Source organism: Podarcis gaigeae (assembly GCF_964106915.1).
Source record: "Podarcis gaigeae genome assembly, chromosome: 2".
NCBI lineage: Eukaryota > Metazoa > Chordata > Lepidosauria > Squamata > Lacertidae > Podarcis > Podarcis gaigeae.
This window is the reverse complement of record NC_139679.1, coordinates 48,335,761-48,356,466: the sequence shown is the minus strand read 5'-3', so window position 1 is coordinate 48,356,466 and position 20,706 is coordinate 48,335,761. Positions and strand designations below refer to the sequence as shown.

At 39.8% G+C, this 20,706-nt stretch overlaps 1 long non-coding RNA gene across 1 annotated transcript; it reads left to right on the top strand.

Moving 5' to 3' along the window:
- The first annotated feature begins 15,176 nt into the window (after positions 1-15,176).
- On the top strand, positions 15,177-19,421 carry LOC310836189. Its single transcript, XR_014559913.1, has 3 exons — positions 15,177-15,385; positions 16,074-16,163; positions 19,322-19,421. It is a non-coding gene; the product is annotated as an uncharacterized lncRNA (long non-coding RNA).
- The last annotated feature ends 1,285 nt before the right edge of the window (positions 19,422-20,706 follow it).

The following is a 20,706-nucleotide window of genomic DNA, read 5'->3' as shown; positions in this document are numbered from 1 at the left end:
CAGCACTTCTACTGGATGCTCAAGTGTGATTGGTGGCCCAGAGTGCCATTTAATCACCTTAACTGCTATTGCACCTGCATTCTTACCTTGAAAAGCTAGTTACTTCCAGGTTAGATTACTGTAACACACTCCATTTGGGGCTGTCTTTGAAGAAAGCATGGGAATTTCAGTTTGATCCAGAATGTGGTTGCCAGAGTTATGGCAAAGACCAGAAGATTGGATCATATTACTATGATCTTTAACCACCTGTACTGGTTATGAATTTATTTCAGAGCTCAGTTCAAATTTCTGGCTTTGCTCTATGCTTTATTTTTACTTGGTTGCATCTTAAGCTAATTGCCTTTGGAAACATCATCTCTAGCAAACATACCTAGAACTCCTCTCTGTTATGGATACCTTCCTCTTACTGGCTGAGATTCAGCATGGTTACCTTCTCAGTTGTGATGCCAGATTGTGGAACAGCTTGCCTAAGGAGAAGCACTACTTGACTCTGTCGCTACCCACATTTTGGCAGGTGGCGAAGATTATTTTATTCCGGGGAGTCTTGTCCTAATTTGGCCTTTCCATTATGTTTTAACAGCTGCTTTTACTGTTTTATTGTTGCATAGCATTTGTAATTTTTATTTTATGAATTGTAGCTGTTTTATTTTGAGTCACCTTAAATACGCTTTGATGTAGAAAGTCAGGTGAGAAAGCTACTGAAATAAATCAATAATATATAAATTCATGATCCACAGGCCACACAGCAGAAACACATTTGGAAACAATGCTAAACATCACACTAGAATCTATTTATGGCAGTGCCTCTCTCTTGGACTACTTCACATCTTCATTTTGCTTGGCTTGTCCCTCGATATAAACTCTTGACAATTTTTCTTTCTATGCCCTCTCTCTTACAATTTCTGTTTCAGTTTTTACCACATGAGTATTCTGTCTGAATCCTTCTATGGATTAAAAATTACAGCACTGAATGAAATCCTAAGGATATTAAAAAAGGTTTTTGACTAATCCTTTGATGCCCCTTTTTATATCATTTAAATTAACCCAGGAATCAATCGGACTACCTGTCCATTTCCAAAGGCATATTCTCATCTCACTTTTAGATCAGTAAAGGCTCTGCTGATCAGCAGAGGCACAAAACACGTTCCTGTAGGAATTACACACACAGGATATTATGATACTTAAAGTTTCATTGCATGTTGATGGGAATACATTTAAGAGCAAACATAATTCTGATACAATCACACCAAGATGACAAACTCAATTTAACAGTGTTTGCCAACATAATCCTCAAGATGCTCGGCTCCCCATCAGTGCTTGTTGTTGCATGGCTACAATCACTGAAAGTGAATTTTAAATTAAAAGCCAGAGAACAAAATTATGACTAAAAGTTTACAGAAATGGAGATTTGGTATCTTTGATTCCTACACCAGTATAAATTACACAACCATACATTGTATTCAGATGTGCAATTTTCTTCTGGAATTCAAGAATTTCAAAAAGCTTAAGGAGCTGGTGGGTGAGATTCCATCATTAGAAATAAGAGAAGGGAGTCCAAGTTGGATGGGAGTTTCTTGAAGGTGAAATATTGAAAGCACAAATGCAGACAATTCCAACAAGAAATAAAAGTGGGAGGCATCTAAAGAAACTGGTGTGGCTGCATAAGGAGCTGACAGATGAGCTGAGATTTAAGGGCATGTATAAGAAATGGAAGAAAAAGGAAATCACAAAGGAGGAGTATATGCAACTAGCAAACAGTTGCAGGAAGAAGGTCAGGTGGGCCAAAGGTCAGAATGAACTCAGGCTTGCAAGGCAGGTTAAATACAATTTTTAAAAGTTTTTTGGGCTAAGGGAGGAGAAGGAAGGGAGGCTTTGAAGAAGAAGGAAGAAAAACAACAACAAGTAATAGGTCCTGAGTGCAGATAAATGCTATTGGGTGATAGGCAGAAGGCAGAATTGCTCAATACCTACTTTGTCTCTGTAGGAAAGCAGTGCCCAACCTGGTGACAACAAAAGAAATGATGCAAGGTAAGTAAGGGCCACTTTAAATAAATTCAAATCTCTGGGCCTGATGAGCTGTACCCAGGTGTACTAAAGATGCTTATCAGATGAAACACTTGCCTCTCTCCTCCTTCCTATGTTGTTCTGTGGGTTCTCCCAACTCCCACTCAGCCAGTTTGGGAGGTGGAGGTGGGCACACACTGGGAAGAGATAGTAGAAAGCCCCATTGCACTAGCAGGATGATGAGTAGTGCTAGATCCTGCTACTATAGATGATTATTTTAATCCAATCCATAGACACCAAATATGATATTTTGTTTTTATCCCACTGTTTGAGGCGGAAGAAATCTAAATGGCCACATTGTTGCCCAACTCCTATCAAGGCATCTGTGATCACTAATTGACACACACCTATTACTTAAAAAGCTGTATTAATAATACTATATATTTGTCAGGTTGACTCAACAGGGCATGTAGAGGAGCATTTATAATAGCTTTTTGTAACTGCTGAACTCGCTTTGCCATGCTTTGCCATTTTTGAATGTTTTACAACACTAGATTTTATCTAGTTAAAGTATGTGTCTGAGCTTAAGTTAGTAATTTTGATTCCAGAAAGGGGGGAGTTGTATCAAAAGCTTGGGGGGGCGCTCCTCTAAAACAGTATTTCTTTCTTGTCAGGAAGTCATGGTAAAGGATGAACAAAATGTTTATCAGGTAAAATAAAATATCATACACACTTTTACACCTTCTGATTAAGAATCCACAATGTCAGAGAAAATCCTTGCTCTTCCTACAATGACAGCATACAGTATTTGTGGGACGATGCTGTCTTCAAGCAACTGGTATATTTTACTATCAATTGCCCAATTCTTCGGATTGGACTAATGGAATATGTAGTGAAATGCATACAATATATTAATTAGGAACATAGAAAGCTTCACTATACCAAGTCAGCCTAGTGACGTGTTTAACTCAGTATTGTCTACACTTACTGGCAGTGTATCTCTGGCATATCAGATAGGAGTATCTCCAACTTTCACCCCCTCTGCAGATGCCAGGAGTTGAACCACTGAATCACAGTTTCACCGCCCACTGGTGCAGGTTCAAATAACTGCTAATCTGAAACCTGTATAACTGCCAATAATAAGTTCATGGAGGCAGAAGACATTTGCACCCAAATGTCCTCATTCAGTCATTGAGGAGTGCCTACATTATGCAAATGCAAACTTGTGTCTATTTTTGCCCCCCCCCCCCGATAATGACAGAATTGCTGCTCATGAATGGTACAAAAAATAGGATCAGTTCCTGTTCCAAAGTAGGATGGAGAATAAACAAACACTGAATCATAGCTATTGTCTGCAGCCTTGTAGTTGGGCCCAACATTGTTACTCTCTGTGCTTTTTATGTGACTCTCATAAAATTCAATTAGTCACAGGAAAGCACCAGGTGGATTAGACCAACCCAACTGTTCTGTGAGAGATTAGGTGAAAATGGATCATAGCAGTAAAAGTGCATCTAAAACTGCAGCTGGAAAAAGTGGCAAAAGTGCCACCACATTAACCTAAAAAGAGAGTGAGCTCATTGCCCTATGCAGGTGCAAAATGTCTGTTTTTATTTGTTCTCAGTAACCATCTTGTGTGCTTGACTGCCATCACACAGCCTGTCATGATACCAATTAGATCCATTATTGTCAATGGAAATAACAGTTTGTTGCCAACTCATGACAAGAACAAAATTAACTTACATCTGCCTTCCTGCTGTGCATTCAGCTCTCAGTCCCAGCTGTCACCTTGCTCTAACACCCACACCCTTACCTGTTCTCTCTAGCTCACAAGGACAGCTTTATGGAGAGAAATGCCTTGGGTGCATTTTCTAATTATCATCCTCAAACATCCTAGAAACAGACACACAGCTGAAATATTTTCACAGATAGATTATATATACATACCTTTAGTGAATAGAAAGACTAATCAAAATGCAACAATTGAAGATAAATTCTAGAAAGAGGAGGACTAAGGACTTTTTCTCTAAATTGGCAGATTAGGGAAAGCACCTCTGGTAGGGAATATGCAACTTTAATCTTTATTATGGAATGATCACAAATGGACTGTTTCAGAATACCATCTGTTCTCAGTGAAGCATCAGCAGGATGCATGGCTCAGTGGCTCACTCTGTCCTTCACCTTGTGTTCTTGATTCATAGCATGCCCCCCCCTCCACACACACACACAATTTGAAAGGCTAGGATGGATTGAAAAGAATTTCTTAAATGTGCATGCACATTTGGCGTTCCTTTTTCTGAGACAATAACAATATATTTGTGACAGAACTGACAGATGCTGCTGTACTTAACAATCAGCATCATCGCCACAGAAAACAGGTTCACGAATGTGTGATCTTGGGTTAAGGGAGAACTCTCTTCATAGAACTGAACATAAAGAGCTTTCTGTTTGATGGCCAAGATGACTAATAAATGTCAGGCTACATTATAAGCATGAATAATACTTTTTTTCTTTGATGGAACATTTGACAAATACAACAAAAATGCTACACACTTTAATTAAATAACTGCTTTTCTTGCTATAGATCTTGTTCAAATGTTAAACCAAGCCATTGCTGCTTCTGCCCCTAAGGAAAGCCACCATCTTATTCTCTACCACCTCCACAAAAGTAGGTGTTAAGAGTAAATGGCCTCATTCATTTTGCCTTATGATTTTCTATTATCTTTCTTCACCTTTTATTACCTTTCCTTACAGATTGACTTGATATTTACTTTTGATTTCTAATTATTTATAGATTCAAATGGGTAGATACTCTGATGTTCACCCTAAATTGCTTACAATATTCATAGTTGAATGTAATTTAACTATATTCACCTTATCAACAGTAAAACAATAATCACTTAGCTTGAAAAGGAAATAGAATAAAAAATAACGTGTATAGTTAGAAAATATGAAACATTGATCTTACAGCAATGCAATTACTAAGGATAACATTCAAAACATGTTATTGTCATTAAAGAGATTTTTTTTTAAACAGAGTATTGTTTTATCATTGGAATACTTCTTAAAACTCTAGCTCATCAACAGATGCCGTCCTTGTGGAGCACAACAATGACAAACAGAACACCACACAAAAAGGCACATTCACAAAACTGAGATATGAAAGGAGCCCCCTTCTGATCCCAAATGTATTTCTTATCTATTAAATTTTGAGAGTTCACTGGGAAGAAAAATTAAGCCTAGAACATTTTTTTAAAAGCACAAGCAGCACCCACCAAATAATTTACTACTAGGAGCTCACAATACATAACACTAATTAAAATAGAAAAGAAAAAAATAATTTTATTTTGTGACATTGCTTGTTTTGCTGGTCTACCTGTGAGCTGGCATAGTAACATAGAGCATGTGTTAACAAAATGTCCTTCATAAGGATGCTGCAAATGTTATGGATTTCCTATGTATGAAGGAAGAAACATCAATCACAGCATGTGAACACATGCCTGCCACCACTGAAGGTTCCTATAAACAACTTGGGAGCTACAGCCTACTACACTCATTCTGTTTGCTCTACCAACTTATCTTATCAGGGCTCCTTGGAGCTGTCCATGGTCCTGTATACTCTCTGTTCAACCGATATTGCCTACTTCCCATGCAAACCTCAAGCACCCATCGAACATGAGAAATGTTTGTGAATTCATTTTTAAAGTGTTTGAAACACTGTCTGGACAGAGAGTGTTTAACTGAGTAAATGTTTGTTGTATTACACTCTGTTTGTCATAACTCAATATGTGCTATCAAATGTGTTTTTATACCACAAGGGTGATTTAGAATTAGTTACGATTGCTGTTACAAAAATGGGAATTTGTTAAGATTTTAAAGATACAGATCAGATGCTTGTTTTCCAAAACTTCTTGAAGTAGTTGGCATTTGGCACTATGAATATTAAAGAATCCAGGGCAACTGGAAGAATGTCTTAATTCATTGTTAATTATTGAAATGGTATCAACAGTACTTTAAAGTACCAATATGGCTTATGATAAAGTTTCTCCTACCTCCTATATTAGATCTAGGTTTCACATTAAATAAAAAGACAGCTATAATGATTAGGTCTGTGCTGAATGCAATAAAAACATACAACAAAAAGTGGATATACATCTCTATGGTTTGCTCACAGTTTTGTCACCTAGTTCCAAGTCTAACCATCTTATTAATTGTGCAACCCCCTGCCCAAAATCTGTCAGAGTCACTGAACGCAGAATTCTTCCTAGAGAAGAACTGTGACAATCTTCTTGCTATGCTTTAGGTTCCTTGAAGTGAAGAGACAACAAGTTTTCCTTCTAAGGGGTAGGACACCCGATACACATTTATAAACGACACGAATTCCTTCCTGAGAGAATTTCAAAGATTTGATATTTTAAATTTAATCATTTGTACAGGGCACATTCAAAAAATGTTGCTACTAAATGCCCATTTGGTGCAAACATTTTAAATAAAGGCAGTGTGAGTTTATTGGAAATGGGGAGAGGTTCAGGAAGTGAACTGTAGCCTTTTTCTAGGGTTGATCTGGATCCTGAAGAATTTTGTGAGTTTTCAGTTCTGTTAGAAATTGCCTAATATTTCTAGAAATTTCATGTTTAGTTTCCTATAACGAAATTATATAGTGATGGTGACTACTAGAGAGAACAGTAACTTGAGGGAGAGATGCTTTCTGACCTCCTTGAGGGCATTGACTGTGAGTGAGTGATGGGAGAGCGGTAGGACATCTTTACCTAGCAATGGATGGGAGGTAGCATGAAGGCAGAGATGGCTCAGTTAGCACTGTAGTTTATTGCCTGGCTAGCAGATCCTGCCACTGGTGCAGGACATGGTTGGCAGCAGAGACTGCTAGCCAGTCAGATGATGCACAGTCACATTATGTCTGGCTAAGCCACATAGACCAACGAAGTAAAGTAATGCTTTTCACATAATGCACAATTAAATTATGGAACTCACTGCCACAAGATTCATGGAGAATAAGTGAACTTCAATGCTTATTAGGAAGGATGGCTAAGTAACTAGCTACAAGAGGCAATGTTTCACTGAATATCAGTTACTGAGGATGAAAGCAACAGAAAAAAAACACTTTGCAATTTTTGTGGGTTGTCCCGGAGAATCTGTGTGAAAAGGGATGCTGGACTATACGGGCCACCATTTTGATCTGGAGTGCTCTAGTTGTCCCATTGCTTCTACCTCCAGGTAGTTATAGTAGGACTGGTGTGGAGAACCTGTGATCCTACAGATGTTGTTGGACTTGCATTCTTATCACCCCAGCCAGCATGACCAAAGGTCAGGGATTATGGGAGTTGTGGAGGGCCACATGTTCCCCACCCCATAAGTTTTGGGATGCATCTCCCTTTGTCTGTTTAATCATCCCACAGCAATATGAGTGATTCCCACTAGCAAATCAACTCACCTCGTCATAATCCCTTGCAAGCCCTACCCACAAAAATTCAGTTGTTCCATTATCTATGTACAAATATATATTCCTGGGGGATATATAGTCACCAAATTGGACTAACCAGCACATGTATCGTTGTCTGTCTGTCACTCTATCTACTCCAGTATCTTCTCTACTTTATGTATAGGAGAAAAACAAGATTCTTCTCTATAAAATGCTTGCTGAAATTAAAAGTGATGTGCAAGCTGAAATTAAAGTAAAGGGACAAAGCCTTTGCCTATTTAATTAATAATGTGATATAAACTATGACTAGACTTTAAACAGTTAATATCCTGTGAGAAGAAATACCAGCAAATTCTCTTACAGAAAATTTCCTTTCAACAGCACTGTAATAATGTTCCAGTAATACTGAACAATTTCTTAGCTTTTTATTATTATTATTATTAATGCCCATCAGTAGTCAATTTTTTTACAAGGGATGAAAGAATGATTCTAAAATTCAAACATTTTTCATGAGCCTGTACAAGTAAAAATAGACTTTTATAGGGCTATAGAGTTAGTCTGCCTTAAGAACTATGTAACAATTGATTGAAAAAATAATCCTTCTAATAGTAAGGCCGATTATTACTTTTGCAATATCTATTATGTAAAGTGCACAAGCATGCACAAATCCACCTCTCGTTCTGTTGGAAGGACACTTGTTTGGAAATCCAGCTTTGCAAGCAGGCTTAAAGAAGAAGGGCATGCAATACGCTAAGCATAGATACACATTACATAACGAGTTGTTGGGCTCCCAGAGCTATGAATACCAGTGTGCCTTGGAATAAAGGCAAGACTGCATTCATTTGTTTGGAAACAATTGCCACTAGGTCTTGTAGCTGTAAAATTTATCAGAAACTACCGTATTTTTCAGTGTATAAGACGAGCTTTTTTGACCCAAAAATGAGGTTCAAAATTTAGGATCATCTTATACACGGGTAGTGCTGAGGGGGCAGAGGGCAAATGTTTTTTTGGTGTGATCCTGAGACGGTAAGTGGCAATTGGCCACTTGATTGTTGGTGGTGGTGGGGAATGTCGAAAATCGCTCACCCGCCAGAACGCAGCACACAACCACTCACATCACAGCTGCCCGATCGCCACCATTAGCCCTCCCGATTCCGCTGTCGCAGCCAATAGACAGCTGCCCTTGTCACAGCAAGCGGGAGCGTGATTGGCAGCCGCTGGCGGTGATTGGGTAGCTGATAGGTGGTTTCCGCTCGTGTCGCAGAAACTGCCTGATTGCCACCAGCGGCCGCCAATCATGCTCCTGCTTGCTGTGACAAGGGCAGCTGTCTATTGGCTGTGACAGCGGAATCGGGAGAGCTAATGGTGGCGATCAGGCAGCTGTGACACGAGTGGTTGTGTGCTGTGTGAAAGCACTTGTGAAAGTGAAAGCACGCCTGTATTTTGGAATTGTTAAATTTTGCAGATGGGGTGCCAATGTCTCAAAATGACTAGGTGGAAAATAATTATACCATGGACAAAATTTCCTTATCGCGGCCAAATAATTCTGTCGCTCAATATCATATAGGCACTATCTAATTAAATTATTTGCTTTACTGAAGCCCAGTGTTAATAACTCTTGCGGTTATAAACCAGAAAAGTAAAGCTTTCAGTTGACAATTTTAGGCCAAGTGCTCTCATGACAATCTTGCAATACTAAGGGTAGTAGACTGATGGGGTTTAAATTTAGCCAAAGCCAATATGGGGCTCAGATTTTGATAGGCACTCACCTTGGATGTACAGATGCTAGCACCTGCCTTTTAATTAGCTGTAGTTAGTTAACGTGCACATACAGCACATTATGGTAGTCTAATCATGTGGCTACCAATCATGTGCCAAGGCTATCCCTGCTCAGGAATGGTTTTAGGTGGCATACCAATCAAAGTTGGTAATAGGCAGTCTAAACCACTGAGGTCATCTGGACCTTTAAAATGCAGCTGTAGTATGGCTCTAGGAGCATTGCCAAACTACACATGGTCTCATTCAGAGAGCCTAGAGCAAGGGTTGTTTTTTTTAAATATACATGTTTTCCCTTATGCCAAATAGAGGTTTGGTGTGTGTGAGAGAGAATGAGTGTGAGTATAATCAGGAAAACAGTGAAAGAGAAATTGGAATAAGCATCCAAAAGGGTTCCCCACAGTTCCCCAAATTGAACCTCAATTCCCAACATTGGTAATGAATGAGAAATAATACCATATGTTATTTATAGGTTAAAATAAAATAAAAGTAATTTCCCTTCAATAGCTATCTAAAAGAAAGACACATTTTGCCTTTATACTGCAGCATTCTGCCATTATTCATCTAAGTTATCTCAGATTCCTGCATTTCAAGGGGTTGGACTAGATGACTCTGGGATCCCTTCCAACTCTACAGTTCAATGAGACAGTTGCTCAGACTTGGGGAAGGGGAGCAGGCTATAACTAGCTGAACATAATTTCCTCTGCATCAACTACATCCAGTCATTCTATTACCAAGTAAATCACACATATAGATATTAGATACTAGAAATTCCATTTTTCAGTACCGCTCCGCAATTCACAAAAGTAAAAATATTGTTCAAAAGCATGAAGTAATGCTACCACCCCCACCATGCTCAAGGAAGGAGCATAGCTTGCATTATTGTCAGGCTTTAGGAAAAAAGACGTATGATTCAATCATTGTAAGGTAGCTCTCTTAAAATTTAATCTCTTATGCATACAGCACTTCCTAATGAGTCCACTAGGAATAAACAAATTAGTCTCCAGGATGTATTATGCATTAATTAATCAGACAAATAGTATTAAGAAATGTGAAATATTTGAAAATTAGTTCTAAACACAATGCTCACATTAGGAAAACTGGGACATAGGAAGAATAATAGCATAATGAAAATGTCAGTTTGTACCAATTCAAGTTAAATCAGCTGCAGTTTATTCTACAGTTATTTAATTTATTATCATCTGCATATGAACAGTACACAGCCTTTTTCAAGAAACACAATTAGAACACAGGAAGTGAGGGAAAAGCAACCAACTATTATTTCACATTCAACCTCCTGTGAAAGCAACACAGTGAAATGGATTTGCAGTTCAAGTTATATAGCACATGCACTAAAATAAAAAGAGAATAAAATTCTGTTAAAACATCTTTATCCCTTAATAATCTAATAATTTTTCCTGGGGTAAATTGTTGTGAGCACACCACTCCAATGTTTTCTAAATAATGGTAGGATAATAGTTCCCACTTTGAAACTAATGATATAAACCTTTACCCCATCATATGTGAAGCAAAGCATGCTCCTATTCACATAGAAACTATGTGGTTATGGGCTTGTATTTGTGACCCTTCACAAGGACATACAAGGCCCCACCTTATAGAATGTACAGCATGAATCTAATCATAATTCCAGAGGAAATCAGCATTAAATTCTCACAATCAGCAGAAAAAGTACTCTGCCTGATCCAAACACGAAGATTACAATAAGGTAAAGTAAACTACACACCTTGCTCTTTCTGGGTTTACTTACACACAAAGAACACCCAAGGAGCATCTTTCTAGCAAACCAAAATCTAACCAAAATCTTAAACCTAAACAAAATGTTTAGGTTTAAGACCATGGTGCATGCAATAGAGGGTTGTTGCTGTTGTTAGGATGATAATGATTATAATATGACAATTATGATTATAAGATGCCAATATCTAAGGAGAACAAGACCAAGAGGGGAGTCTTTTATGCCTTTTAAAATTCTAGCCCTGTATGTCTGTGAGGTATTACTGGCCGGATCTAAAGTTGTACAGTGGTACCTTGACTTACAAACGCTTCAGGTCATAAACTCCGCTAACCTGGAAGAGTTACCTCGAGTTGAGAACTTTGCCCCAGGATGAGAACGGAAATCGGGTGCCAGTGGTGCAGCGGCAGCAAGAGGCCCCATTAGTGAAAGCACGTCTCTAGTTAAAAACAGTTTCAGGTTAAGGACAGGCCTCTGGAACGAATTAAGTTCGTAACTAAAGGTACCACTGTAGCTGCTTGCAGAACTGGGGAAACTGCTCTTTGTTGCTGCTGAGCCACTGACTTGTAACACCTGTAGCTAGAGGAGGCAGCTCCAAAAGCTATGTGGGCAGACCTGGCTAGTCCAAAGACTTTATAAGACCAGCTGCAGCAGCATGGTAGGCTGACACATTAGAGGCTTGTCCCTTTGGCATTGGGATGAGGGCACTTACAGCACCCCATTTGATTGCTTTTGAATGAATTATACGCCACTGTGATATTGTTCTGTAGGGTTTTGGATCCCTGGTTGGGAGACTGATGGGAGGGGGCGATTTGATTGCTTCCCATGTGACAGCTAAGTAGGTGACTGAGTGAGTGCCTTCAACGATAGATTCAGGAGTACCCTTGATCCTTTACAGTAGGCATGGCCAAACTTGGCCCTCCAGCTGTTTTGGGACTACAACTCCCATCATCCATAGCTAACAGGACCAGTGGTCAGGGATGAAGGGAATTGTAGTCCCAAAACCTCTGGAGGGCTAAGTCTGGCCATGCCAGCTTTACAGGAAGTACGATTCCATTCAGAACTAATTAATGTCCACATATCCAGGTCAAGTAACCACCTACTAAATGTGCTTATGTCTTGTCTGGATTGCGTTTCAGTTTATTGCCCTCATCCAGTCTATTGCCATGGTCAGATACTGGCTCAGCATGCCAGCTGCCTCACCTGATTATGATATAAAGGAGAAATAGTCACCTGCATATTGGTGATGTCCTCACTCAGCAGTTTCATGCAGATATTAAATAGCATGGGAGATAATCTTTTGGGATTCATAGTGTAGATTCAACAGAACAGAACAGTATGCTCCCAGCAATATATTCTGGAGTTAACCATGCAAGTGGTAGTACTGCCCAGCCCAACTGCCCAGCTGCAACTCAGACAGTTTATCTAGAATGATACTATGATCAATCATATTGAGAGTCACTGAGAGTGTCTCCCAACATAGGTGCAACCAATGCAATCTTGGATACATACAGTGCAGCCAAAAGAGTCTGATTGCCAAAACAGTTGAAATAGATACAGAAAACCAGTTTAATCTAAGAGTGCTTGGAGCTGGTCAGTGATTAGCCCTTTCCATTGCAGCACAGTCCTGATGACCCCCCCCCCCCTTGTTACTTGCTGTGGGAGGGACGTTCCAATTGGTGCCAAGGGCAACTAGCAGTTTCCAAGAGTCAATTTAACTGGCAGCATGGTGCAAAGGAAAGAACTAATCCCCTCCCCAATTAGAGACTGGATCTACCCCCCCTCAAATATATACAATGTGATCACACATTTAACATAACATAGACTTTGCCCCTTATTTTAAATATGAGCCAAAAAAGCTTTTAAAGTAGCCATAACTTTTAAAGTAGCCATTCTAATCCAGGTAATTAATCTTATTTCTCTCCTCTTCCTTCCAAAATCAAAGGAACTAACTGCATCTCCTATCATAGTTCCTTCAACTCAGCCAACTCCTTTGCGGGAGGTGGAGACTTGTTTTTGTAGGAGAGGAGTCCTGAGATCTAAAAACATTGTTGGGAGTGGATTGTGACTAGGAAGAGGATAATGATTATCTTTATGCACTCATTTATTGGATTGAGGTGAGACCCTCCTCTCTGAAGGCAATGCCTTTGGACCAGTAGTTTCTCCCTCTATGCCCATCACAATGGAATGTGATTGTAGGGGTTTAGAATCTCCAGACCAGATTATTATTTCTCCAGCTGGAATGAATGCTCTCCCCTGCTGACTATGGGGCTAGAGAAAAGAGTAGAGAATTTGTAGATGTTCTGTGAAAATCACCTGGGGATAATAATTTGTGATCACAATCTCCCTTGCAGTCCTAAAGTGACAGAACACATGTCGGGAATTCTCCATCCCATTATCACCTAGCCAATTCTTTTCACTCCTCTGCTTGCCAATCTGAACATCACAGAAGAAGCTCAGTGTACACATAATTTGCCCGATCACAGAATGCCTCCAATTTCATCTCCACACATTTCTATTGCTGCAAAAGGAGAAAAAAAGAAAAGAGAGAGGAGTTCTACATTCTCATTTCCTAGATTTTGCGCTGATGTTTTAAGTTAAAAGACTTGGAGTGAACAAAATGTATTTTTAAAGTGTGGGGGATACATGAACATGTTCTGTCTTTGAAATGGGTTTGGCTGTGGTGCTGGGAATCCTAGAGATAAATGTTTCCAGAGCCCTTATTAAAAAATAAATTAATACATAACACATAAATCAAACAATACTCTTACAATTGCTAATCTACTCTTTAAATAGGTTTACCTGCAGAAATTATTGCATCATTTTCCTCTTGGACTATACTCATATTTATTTTACATGAACTTCTATCCAATATGTTCTACTAAACATACTACAATCTTTCTATGACTTGTCATTTTTAAACTAAAAACCTTACTCAGACTATTATAAGAAGGGTCCTACACTGGACCAGGCCAAAGACTTATTGAGTCCACAATTTTGTTCCCACAATGATGCTACTTGGAAGCCTATGAGCTGGCTATTCTAATTCAATTTCATTTTGTTGACTATTGTAAAGCTTTGCTTATCAATCACCCCATCTCCATTCTCTCTTAAATGCGCTTAAGTCATTCTTTTTCTCAATTTGAATCTGGTTTGGGGGGGGGGGGATACATCAAAATGCAGTTTTTCCCAAGACAGAACAACTTGGATACAGACAGTGGTTTTTTTCCGGTGGAATGCTCTAATATGATGTACAGGCAGAGGCATAGCATGGGGGTGCCAGGGGTGCCATGGCCCCAGGTGCAGATTTTTGAGGGAGTGCGCAATAGGTGCCCCCCCAAGTGTGGCGCAGAGAGGAGCACCAGGCAGGTCTGCACTGGGGCTGCCAGTGGGGTGGTGTGGCTGCTTTGCACTTGCCAAGTCCACTGTAAGGCTTGGGTCTCCCCCCCCTCCGCCAGCTGGTTGGAGCTCTGCTAATTTCAGTCTTCCTCCGATGACACAGTTGCCGAAACTGAGCTCCGCCACTTTTCCCCCAACAGGAAAAACCCCACCTTCTCTTCCTGTCCATTTCACGCTTCTCGGCTAATATTGTGAGTCTACAAGATCGGTGTGTGTGTGTGCTTGCACCCCCCCCCCATTTCTGTGTCAATGTCATTATCTGAGCTTTGCAACCGAATTCCTGCTCTCTGTGTACAAAGGTTGAATTCCTGTGGCTAACTGCCTCTCCACCCTCCCTTAGGAATTCTCTCTCTCCTGCCGCTGTATCTGTCTCTTCTCTGCCTGTCAGAAAGTCCAGTTCTCTGACATCCACGTCGGCTCCCTGGGCTCTCCCTAGCATGGGTGGGCAGGCGCCACCACCCTCCCCGGATCCCAGCTTTGCAAGGCTATGGGGGGAGGGGCAGCAGAAGCTCTGTGACAGCCAAGCTTTTTTGGGTGGAGGCACCTCAGTTTCTGTTTGCTACATGGCCATTTATGTTAGTTTTCAGCTGCTTAGGAGTGCTGCTGTATTGTTATTCAATTTGGCTTCATTATTGGTTTTTTGTTGCTGTTTAACTTATGTAGCCTCCCATTCTATATTTAAACAGAGTTTATATAGCACTGAAAGTGGGTGGTACAGTAGCAAGGATTAATTACTAAGCAGTTTGGATTTCTCAACAAACTAGTATGTAGTTATTCGAACATTAATATTTTAAAAAGTTGAAGCTGGAAGAGAAAATACTTGCTCCCATAGTCCAATTTTAGAAGTTAATGCCCTCATCTTGAGGGTGGTTAAAAATAAATGGCTAGGTAGTGCCTGATGTCAGGGCGTACTCCAGAGAAAGTTAGGCATATCGGAACAAAGGCATACCACTCAAAAAGGTTTTAATGGGAATTTGTTATTGCAAAAAACAATTTTGCAAACAATGGAGAGGAGAAGGGTGAGTATTCAGGCACAACAAAGGTATGGGTGGTGGGGATTTGGAACTTTACCAATGGATCAATGGGATCTGTTTCAGGAAGGGAATCAAAGGTGTGTTTTTAAAAAGCAATAAATAAATGTTTCCTGCCTGTTATGGCTCTACTGGGTTAGTGGGGATATAAGTAGTATGATTATGGTATTATAACTATAAGGTCTTTCTGCCTTTCTTCTCTAGCAACTTTTTTATTTTCTACACCAATGAAATTATTATCTTGCCAAACAACTATTTTAGATCATCCCCCCCTTTTAAATTAAAAGTTCATCACAAACTCAACTGAAAAATGGGGAGGGGTGTAGGAACGGGGGACACAGGCATTTTATCAAGCTATGAGTACTGGGACCTCATTTTTATATAAAAAGCACTGGGTGCGGAATGGATATACACTGTAGATAACATGTGCACAGCAAACCTGCTTTCCCCAAAGATCAGACTTCTTGCGATAAGGAAAGTGATGGGGAAATGTGCTGGAAAGTGTGGGACAACATGTCACCTGGCAGCACCCAGAGAAAATGGGTGATTTCAGTTGGGCTGATTTGTCCAAGCAGAAGTGGTTTTGTTTCCTTTGCTCACACAATGCAGCTTTGAAGGTATACATTTAGTCATACTACCCTCTGTCAACCTTTTCTCACTGACCTTACCTCAACAGATTATTCTAAAAGAAGTATAAGGGCAGCTCTAGGAAGACGCAGAACGACGCCAGGTTTTGTAATCTGCACCACCCTTCACTGCACCACAGGTAAATCTGAGGTATGCAGATTTCAGACACATCTGACATACAGCTAGGAAAAAGGAACAATCCCTTCCTTCTATCCTATTAACTCATCTTTTATTTTAAACTGCAGTTCTAAAACTTTATGACAGAAACAACGTGGCAAAATGAAATTCATCCAGGTATTGAGTTCTAAAGGGTTTTTCTTGCAATCAATAGGAATATGATGTCACTGTTATAGCTTAGTAATGTATAATTAATTAGCCAGTAAAATGTGTTTTAAATGTGTCGAACCTGCAGGTAAAAGTGCTGATTCATTTCTGCTCAATATCATGAACAGACTTTTCCTCCTTTTCTTACACATAGCACCACTTCGTAGCAGGAGTTCTGTTGGCTCATACTAATCATAAGAACAATTTCTTTACAATTGCCTTTTGTTCTAGTAGGCTTTTGTCTGTTATGCAGCTTGAAAATAAATTTGGCACTCAAAACCGTATGTTTTTACAAAAGAAGCAATGTTCCCATTATAATCAATTTATTATTCAACAGAATTTTCATCTTTAATATTTATATTTCTCATAGATTCTCTGGATTCATATTTTCTAGAGGCCGAAGGCTAGGTTTTGTTCATTCTTGAGCACTGTGGGATAAAGTCTTTTTTTAAAAAAAGACCTCTTCCTAGATGTCTCAAAGCAGATGTCGGGAACCTTTGACCCTCCAGATATTGTGAACTACAACTCCGAATAGTCTTAAGAAACATGGCTACTGGCTAGGGATTAAAGGAGTGGTAGTTCAGCAACATCTGGAATATTCTTTTGCCTCAAAAATATTATCAAAGGCTAAAGTGGCAGGGAAAACCTAGGGTAGGGCTGTGACTTACAGGACAATCCTAACCATGTCTTCTCAGAAACTGAGTAAGTCCTATTGAACTCAACTGGGTTTACTCCCAGGTATGTGGGGTTAGGATTGTAGCTTTAATAAACTTTTCTAACTAGCTTGGTTAGACATTCTCTCTGGAGCTTCTTTTTCCTAAGGCTCAATAGCATTGCTGGTTTTATTCATTGGTCCCCAGAGCCTTTAGAATCCCTCTGGGCCTTTTTCTTTGGGTGAACAGCAAATAGTATCCAGGACTTCAACTAAAAAGAGACTGAACTAAAAATACTCTCTCCACCCCCATCCTCCTTGTAATCCTAAAGTAGCCTAGCTGCTACTAACAAAAATAGAGAAAATGTATGCATGACCACCCAGAACACATTTGTTTTAGTGCATGGATTCTATAACATATTTATTTAACCCCCCCCCCATTTTCCATAAAATGAATGCTCACGCCTTCTTTTAGTTCAAAAAGATAGAGGACTCTATAATACAGTTACAAATAAATTCTGTGTAAGACGGGCTGGATCCTGACAAGACTGGAACTTTGTCTGCACAATGGAGTTTTCCTGGCTCCTCCCCTCCTGCCATGAGACCTCCTTCCATTGCCCTCCCCCCCAAACTGCTCCTGAGTGCTTATGGGCTCAGATATTCCCAGGGCTGTACATAACAATCTATTAAGATCAATCAGTAACAATAACAAAAAAACTACCAACAGAGAAAAATTAAAAGCTCTCTGCACAACAAGGCATGGAGGCTGCAGAAGCATTGGGAAATTAAGTAAAGGCTGATCCATTTCAGGGCAAATGGATGGTTGCTGCACCAATCTCAGACAATTGCCAGCCCTCACTTGTCTGCCATCTTATCATCAGTCAGTGGGTGGCTCTGACTGTAATTGGCTTGGATACGCCTACTGCTGGTCTCCCTGCAAGAACTTGGCAAGGCTGCATTTTCAGAGGGCAACTGGTTTTCTTCTCATGCAAGACATCTCCAGATCCAAGCCAATTTCTTTCACAATAAGTGGTGGAAAATATAAGCTATTGCCATAGTTACTGCTATTTATGATAATTTTGGGGGTTATTATATTTTTTTTGCAATAGAACTGGATACCAACTTTTGATATAAAAAAGGAGGAGAGCAATAAATGTATAAAAACATTAATGTTTTTTCTAATTTCTCATACATGTCTTACGCTTATATTGCACAAATCGTTTCTGACAAACTATAGCAGTTTTCTCATCTTTAGAGCTGGAATCATCTTTTGAGTTTTCCACTCTATGTTTTGCAGTTCATTCTGCTGCTCACACTGAAAAACAGCCCAATAACAGAAACCTAGTTGGTTAATAAATCTACCCAGCTCTTGGGACTATGGAACAAAACTATTTTGTATGCTGAACTAATGAAGCAATGATGAAAAGCATTGGTTCTGGTGGAAGTGTAATGACTCGAACAAGGGAGTCCTGAGCACAATGGATCTAAATGGACAGAAATTACTGTTAATGGGTCACTCTATTGATTTTCATCCATGAATGCTAGAGGATGGCTAGAGACAAAGTATCACTGAGTTGATAAAGTAGTGTTTTGGCTGTGTCACTCCAGACGCCAGGTGTGGGCACAGATGACAGAACGCTCTTCCTAATGCGCACAAAATGCCACCCCCATGTAGAAAAGTAGCATGCCAGATCATCTTTCAGACATGTGGGTTATCTATATGGAAAAGCTTGCTTGGATGGGAAGGACAATCAGTAAAGTGAACCTCCATCAGCAGCACTGAAGTATTACAGCTAATGCACAAAATTAGGAATTCTATGAAACTAAGCCCATGTTTCTTACAGACAGTTTCTTACTGATTATTGGCAAAAAAAATATAGTGTGATATGATGGTGAATCCAGTGTTGCTGTTTTGGATGTCACTGAGATTTGGATGGAGAAAGCGACAAACTTGGAGTCAATATGGATGGTAGCTAACATGAATGAGAAAATGAGATAGCCATTTATTACAGTGGTACCTCGGGTTAAGTATTTAATTCGTTCTGTAGGTCCGTTCTTAACCTGAAACTGTTCTTAACCTGAAACACCACTTTAGCTAATGGGGCCTCCTGCTGCCACTGTGCCACCAGAGCACGATTTCTGTTCTCATCCTGAAGCAAAGTTATTAACCTGAAGCACTATTTCTGGGTTAGCGGAGTCTGTAACCTGAAGTGTATGTAACCTGAAGCATATGTAACCTGAGGTACCACTGTACAGGTGATTTGAAAGGAGTTGCTTTTTTTTTGAGCTAAAGTTAACCCATGACATCTGGTACATTTCAGAACTGCAATGGGACATAAATAACCTAAGAGGAGCCCAATGGGATCAGACCAGTGGCTCATCTAGTCCAGCATTCTGTTCTCACAGAAGTCAATCAGATGCCACCTTAGGATCAGAAATTTCATTTAAAGAATATTCACCAAACTCTGATTTTTGTTTTGCACAAACCAATGCATTAAAAATTCATAGAGGAATTTCCCCCAGTATTGTCCTTGTTCTTCCTGGGCCACAGTCTTCAACAGGAAGGAGTGATTTAAAAAACCACCTGCAACCCAAAGCCCTTCAGCTTCCTGCCCAGAGTCTCATAGTTCTTTGCTATATGTTGAAGGCTGTGTCTGGCTTTATCATTTCTACCTGCATGAATCAGAAGGAAGGAATCTTGCACCTGAAAGACAGCACACCTCCTGGGACATCCTGTTACCTCCACACAATGCTGCCTCTTTCCCCCTCAGCAGGGAGTCACTTACCACCACCACCACATGTTTCTTCCTCCTCTAGGAAGTAGCAGTAATTGTTTTAACTGACTGACTGACTGACTGACTGACAGACTGACCGACCGACCGACCGACCAACCAACCAACCAACCAACCAACCAACCAACCAACCAACCAACATCCCGCCTAAACTCCAAGGAGCTCAAGGTGGCATTCATGCATTTCTTCTTCCCCATTTTATTTCCACAAGAACCCTATGAGGTAAGTTACTTTTCACAGTACTTTGTGGTGAATATTTGGTTGCATGTGCTGATATTTGCTACACAAGAGCAAATTACTGAAAATTAATAAAATGGCAATCAAGTTAAAATATATGTGAAATCAAAGTAGTTCTCCTGTCCTCACATTTCCTCATTACTAAAGAGTGCAAAAGGGCAGAAAAATAGACAATCAAGAACTGTGTGTGTGTGTTTCATTGTACAGTTGTAGATTGTACAACTACAATGAAACATGTAAACTATTACATAAAATTAAGGCACGTGTAAAAGGGAAGTGGGGTTAACTGCATAGGAATGGGTCTGGCATTGCCTCCACCCCACTTTGTCCTCACAATCTTTCTGCATAGCACTTAGCAGACTCTGTTGGGTGAGGCCCTTATCCATCATGGAGTCTTGCAAATCTGCTAAGTTCTCTGAATATTTAGCTCCTCATATATGTTGAGATGATCTCCATGGGCACCTACACTCTTTGCTTATGAGCCTTTTTTATATCCAGGCTGTCCAACTGTGAAAGTCATTTCAAAGAATAAAAATAGATTAGTGAAGTAAATTAATCAAATCAAACCATTTGCACAGAAAGGTCCTGTGTGAATGTCTGGAGGCGGTTGGAGGATGGATGGTGGCTAACAGATTGAGGTTAAATTGTGACAAGACAGAAGTACTGTTTTGGGGGGA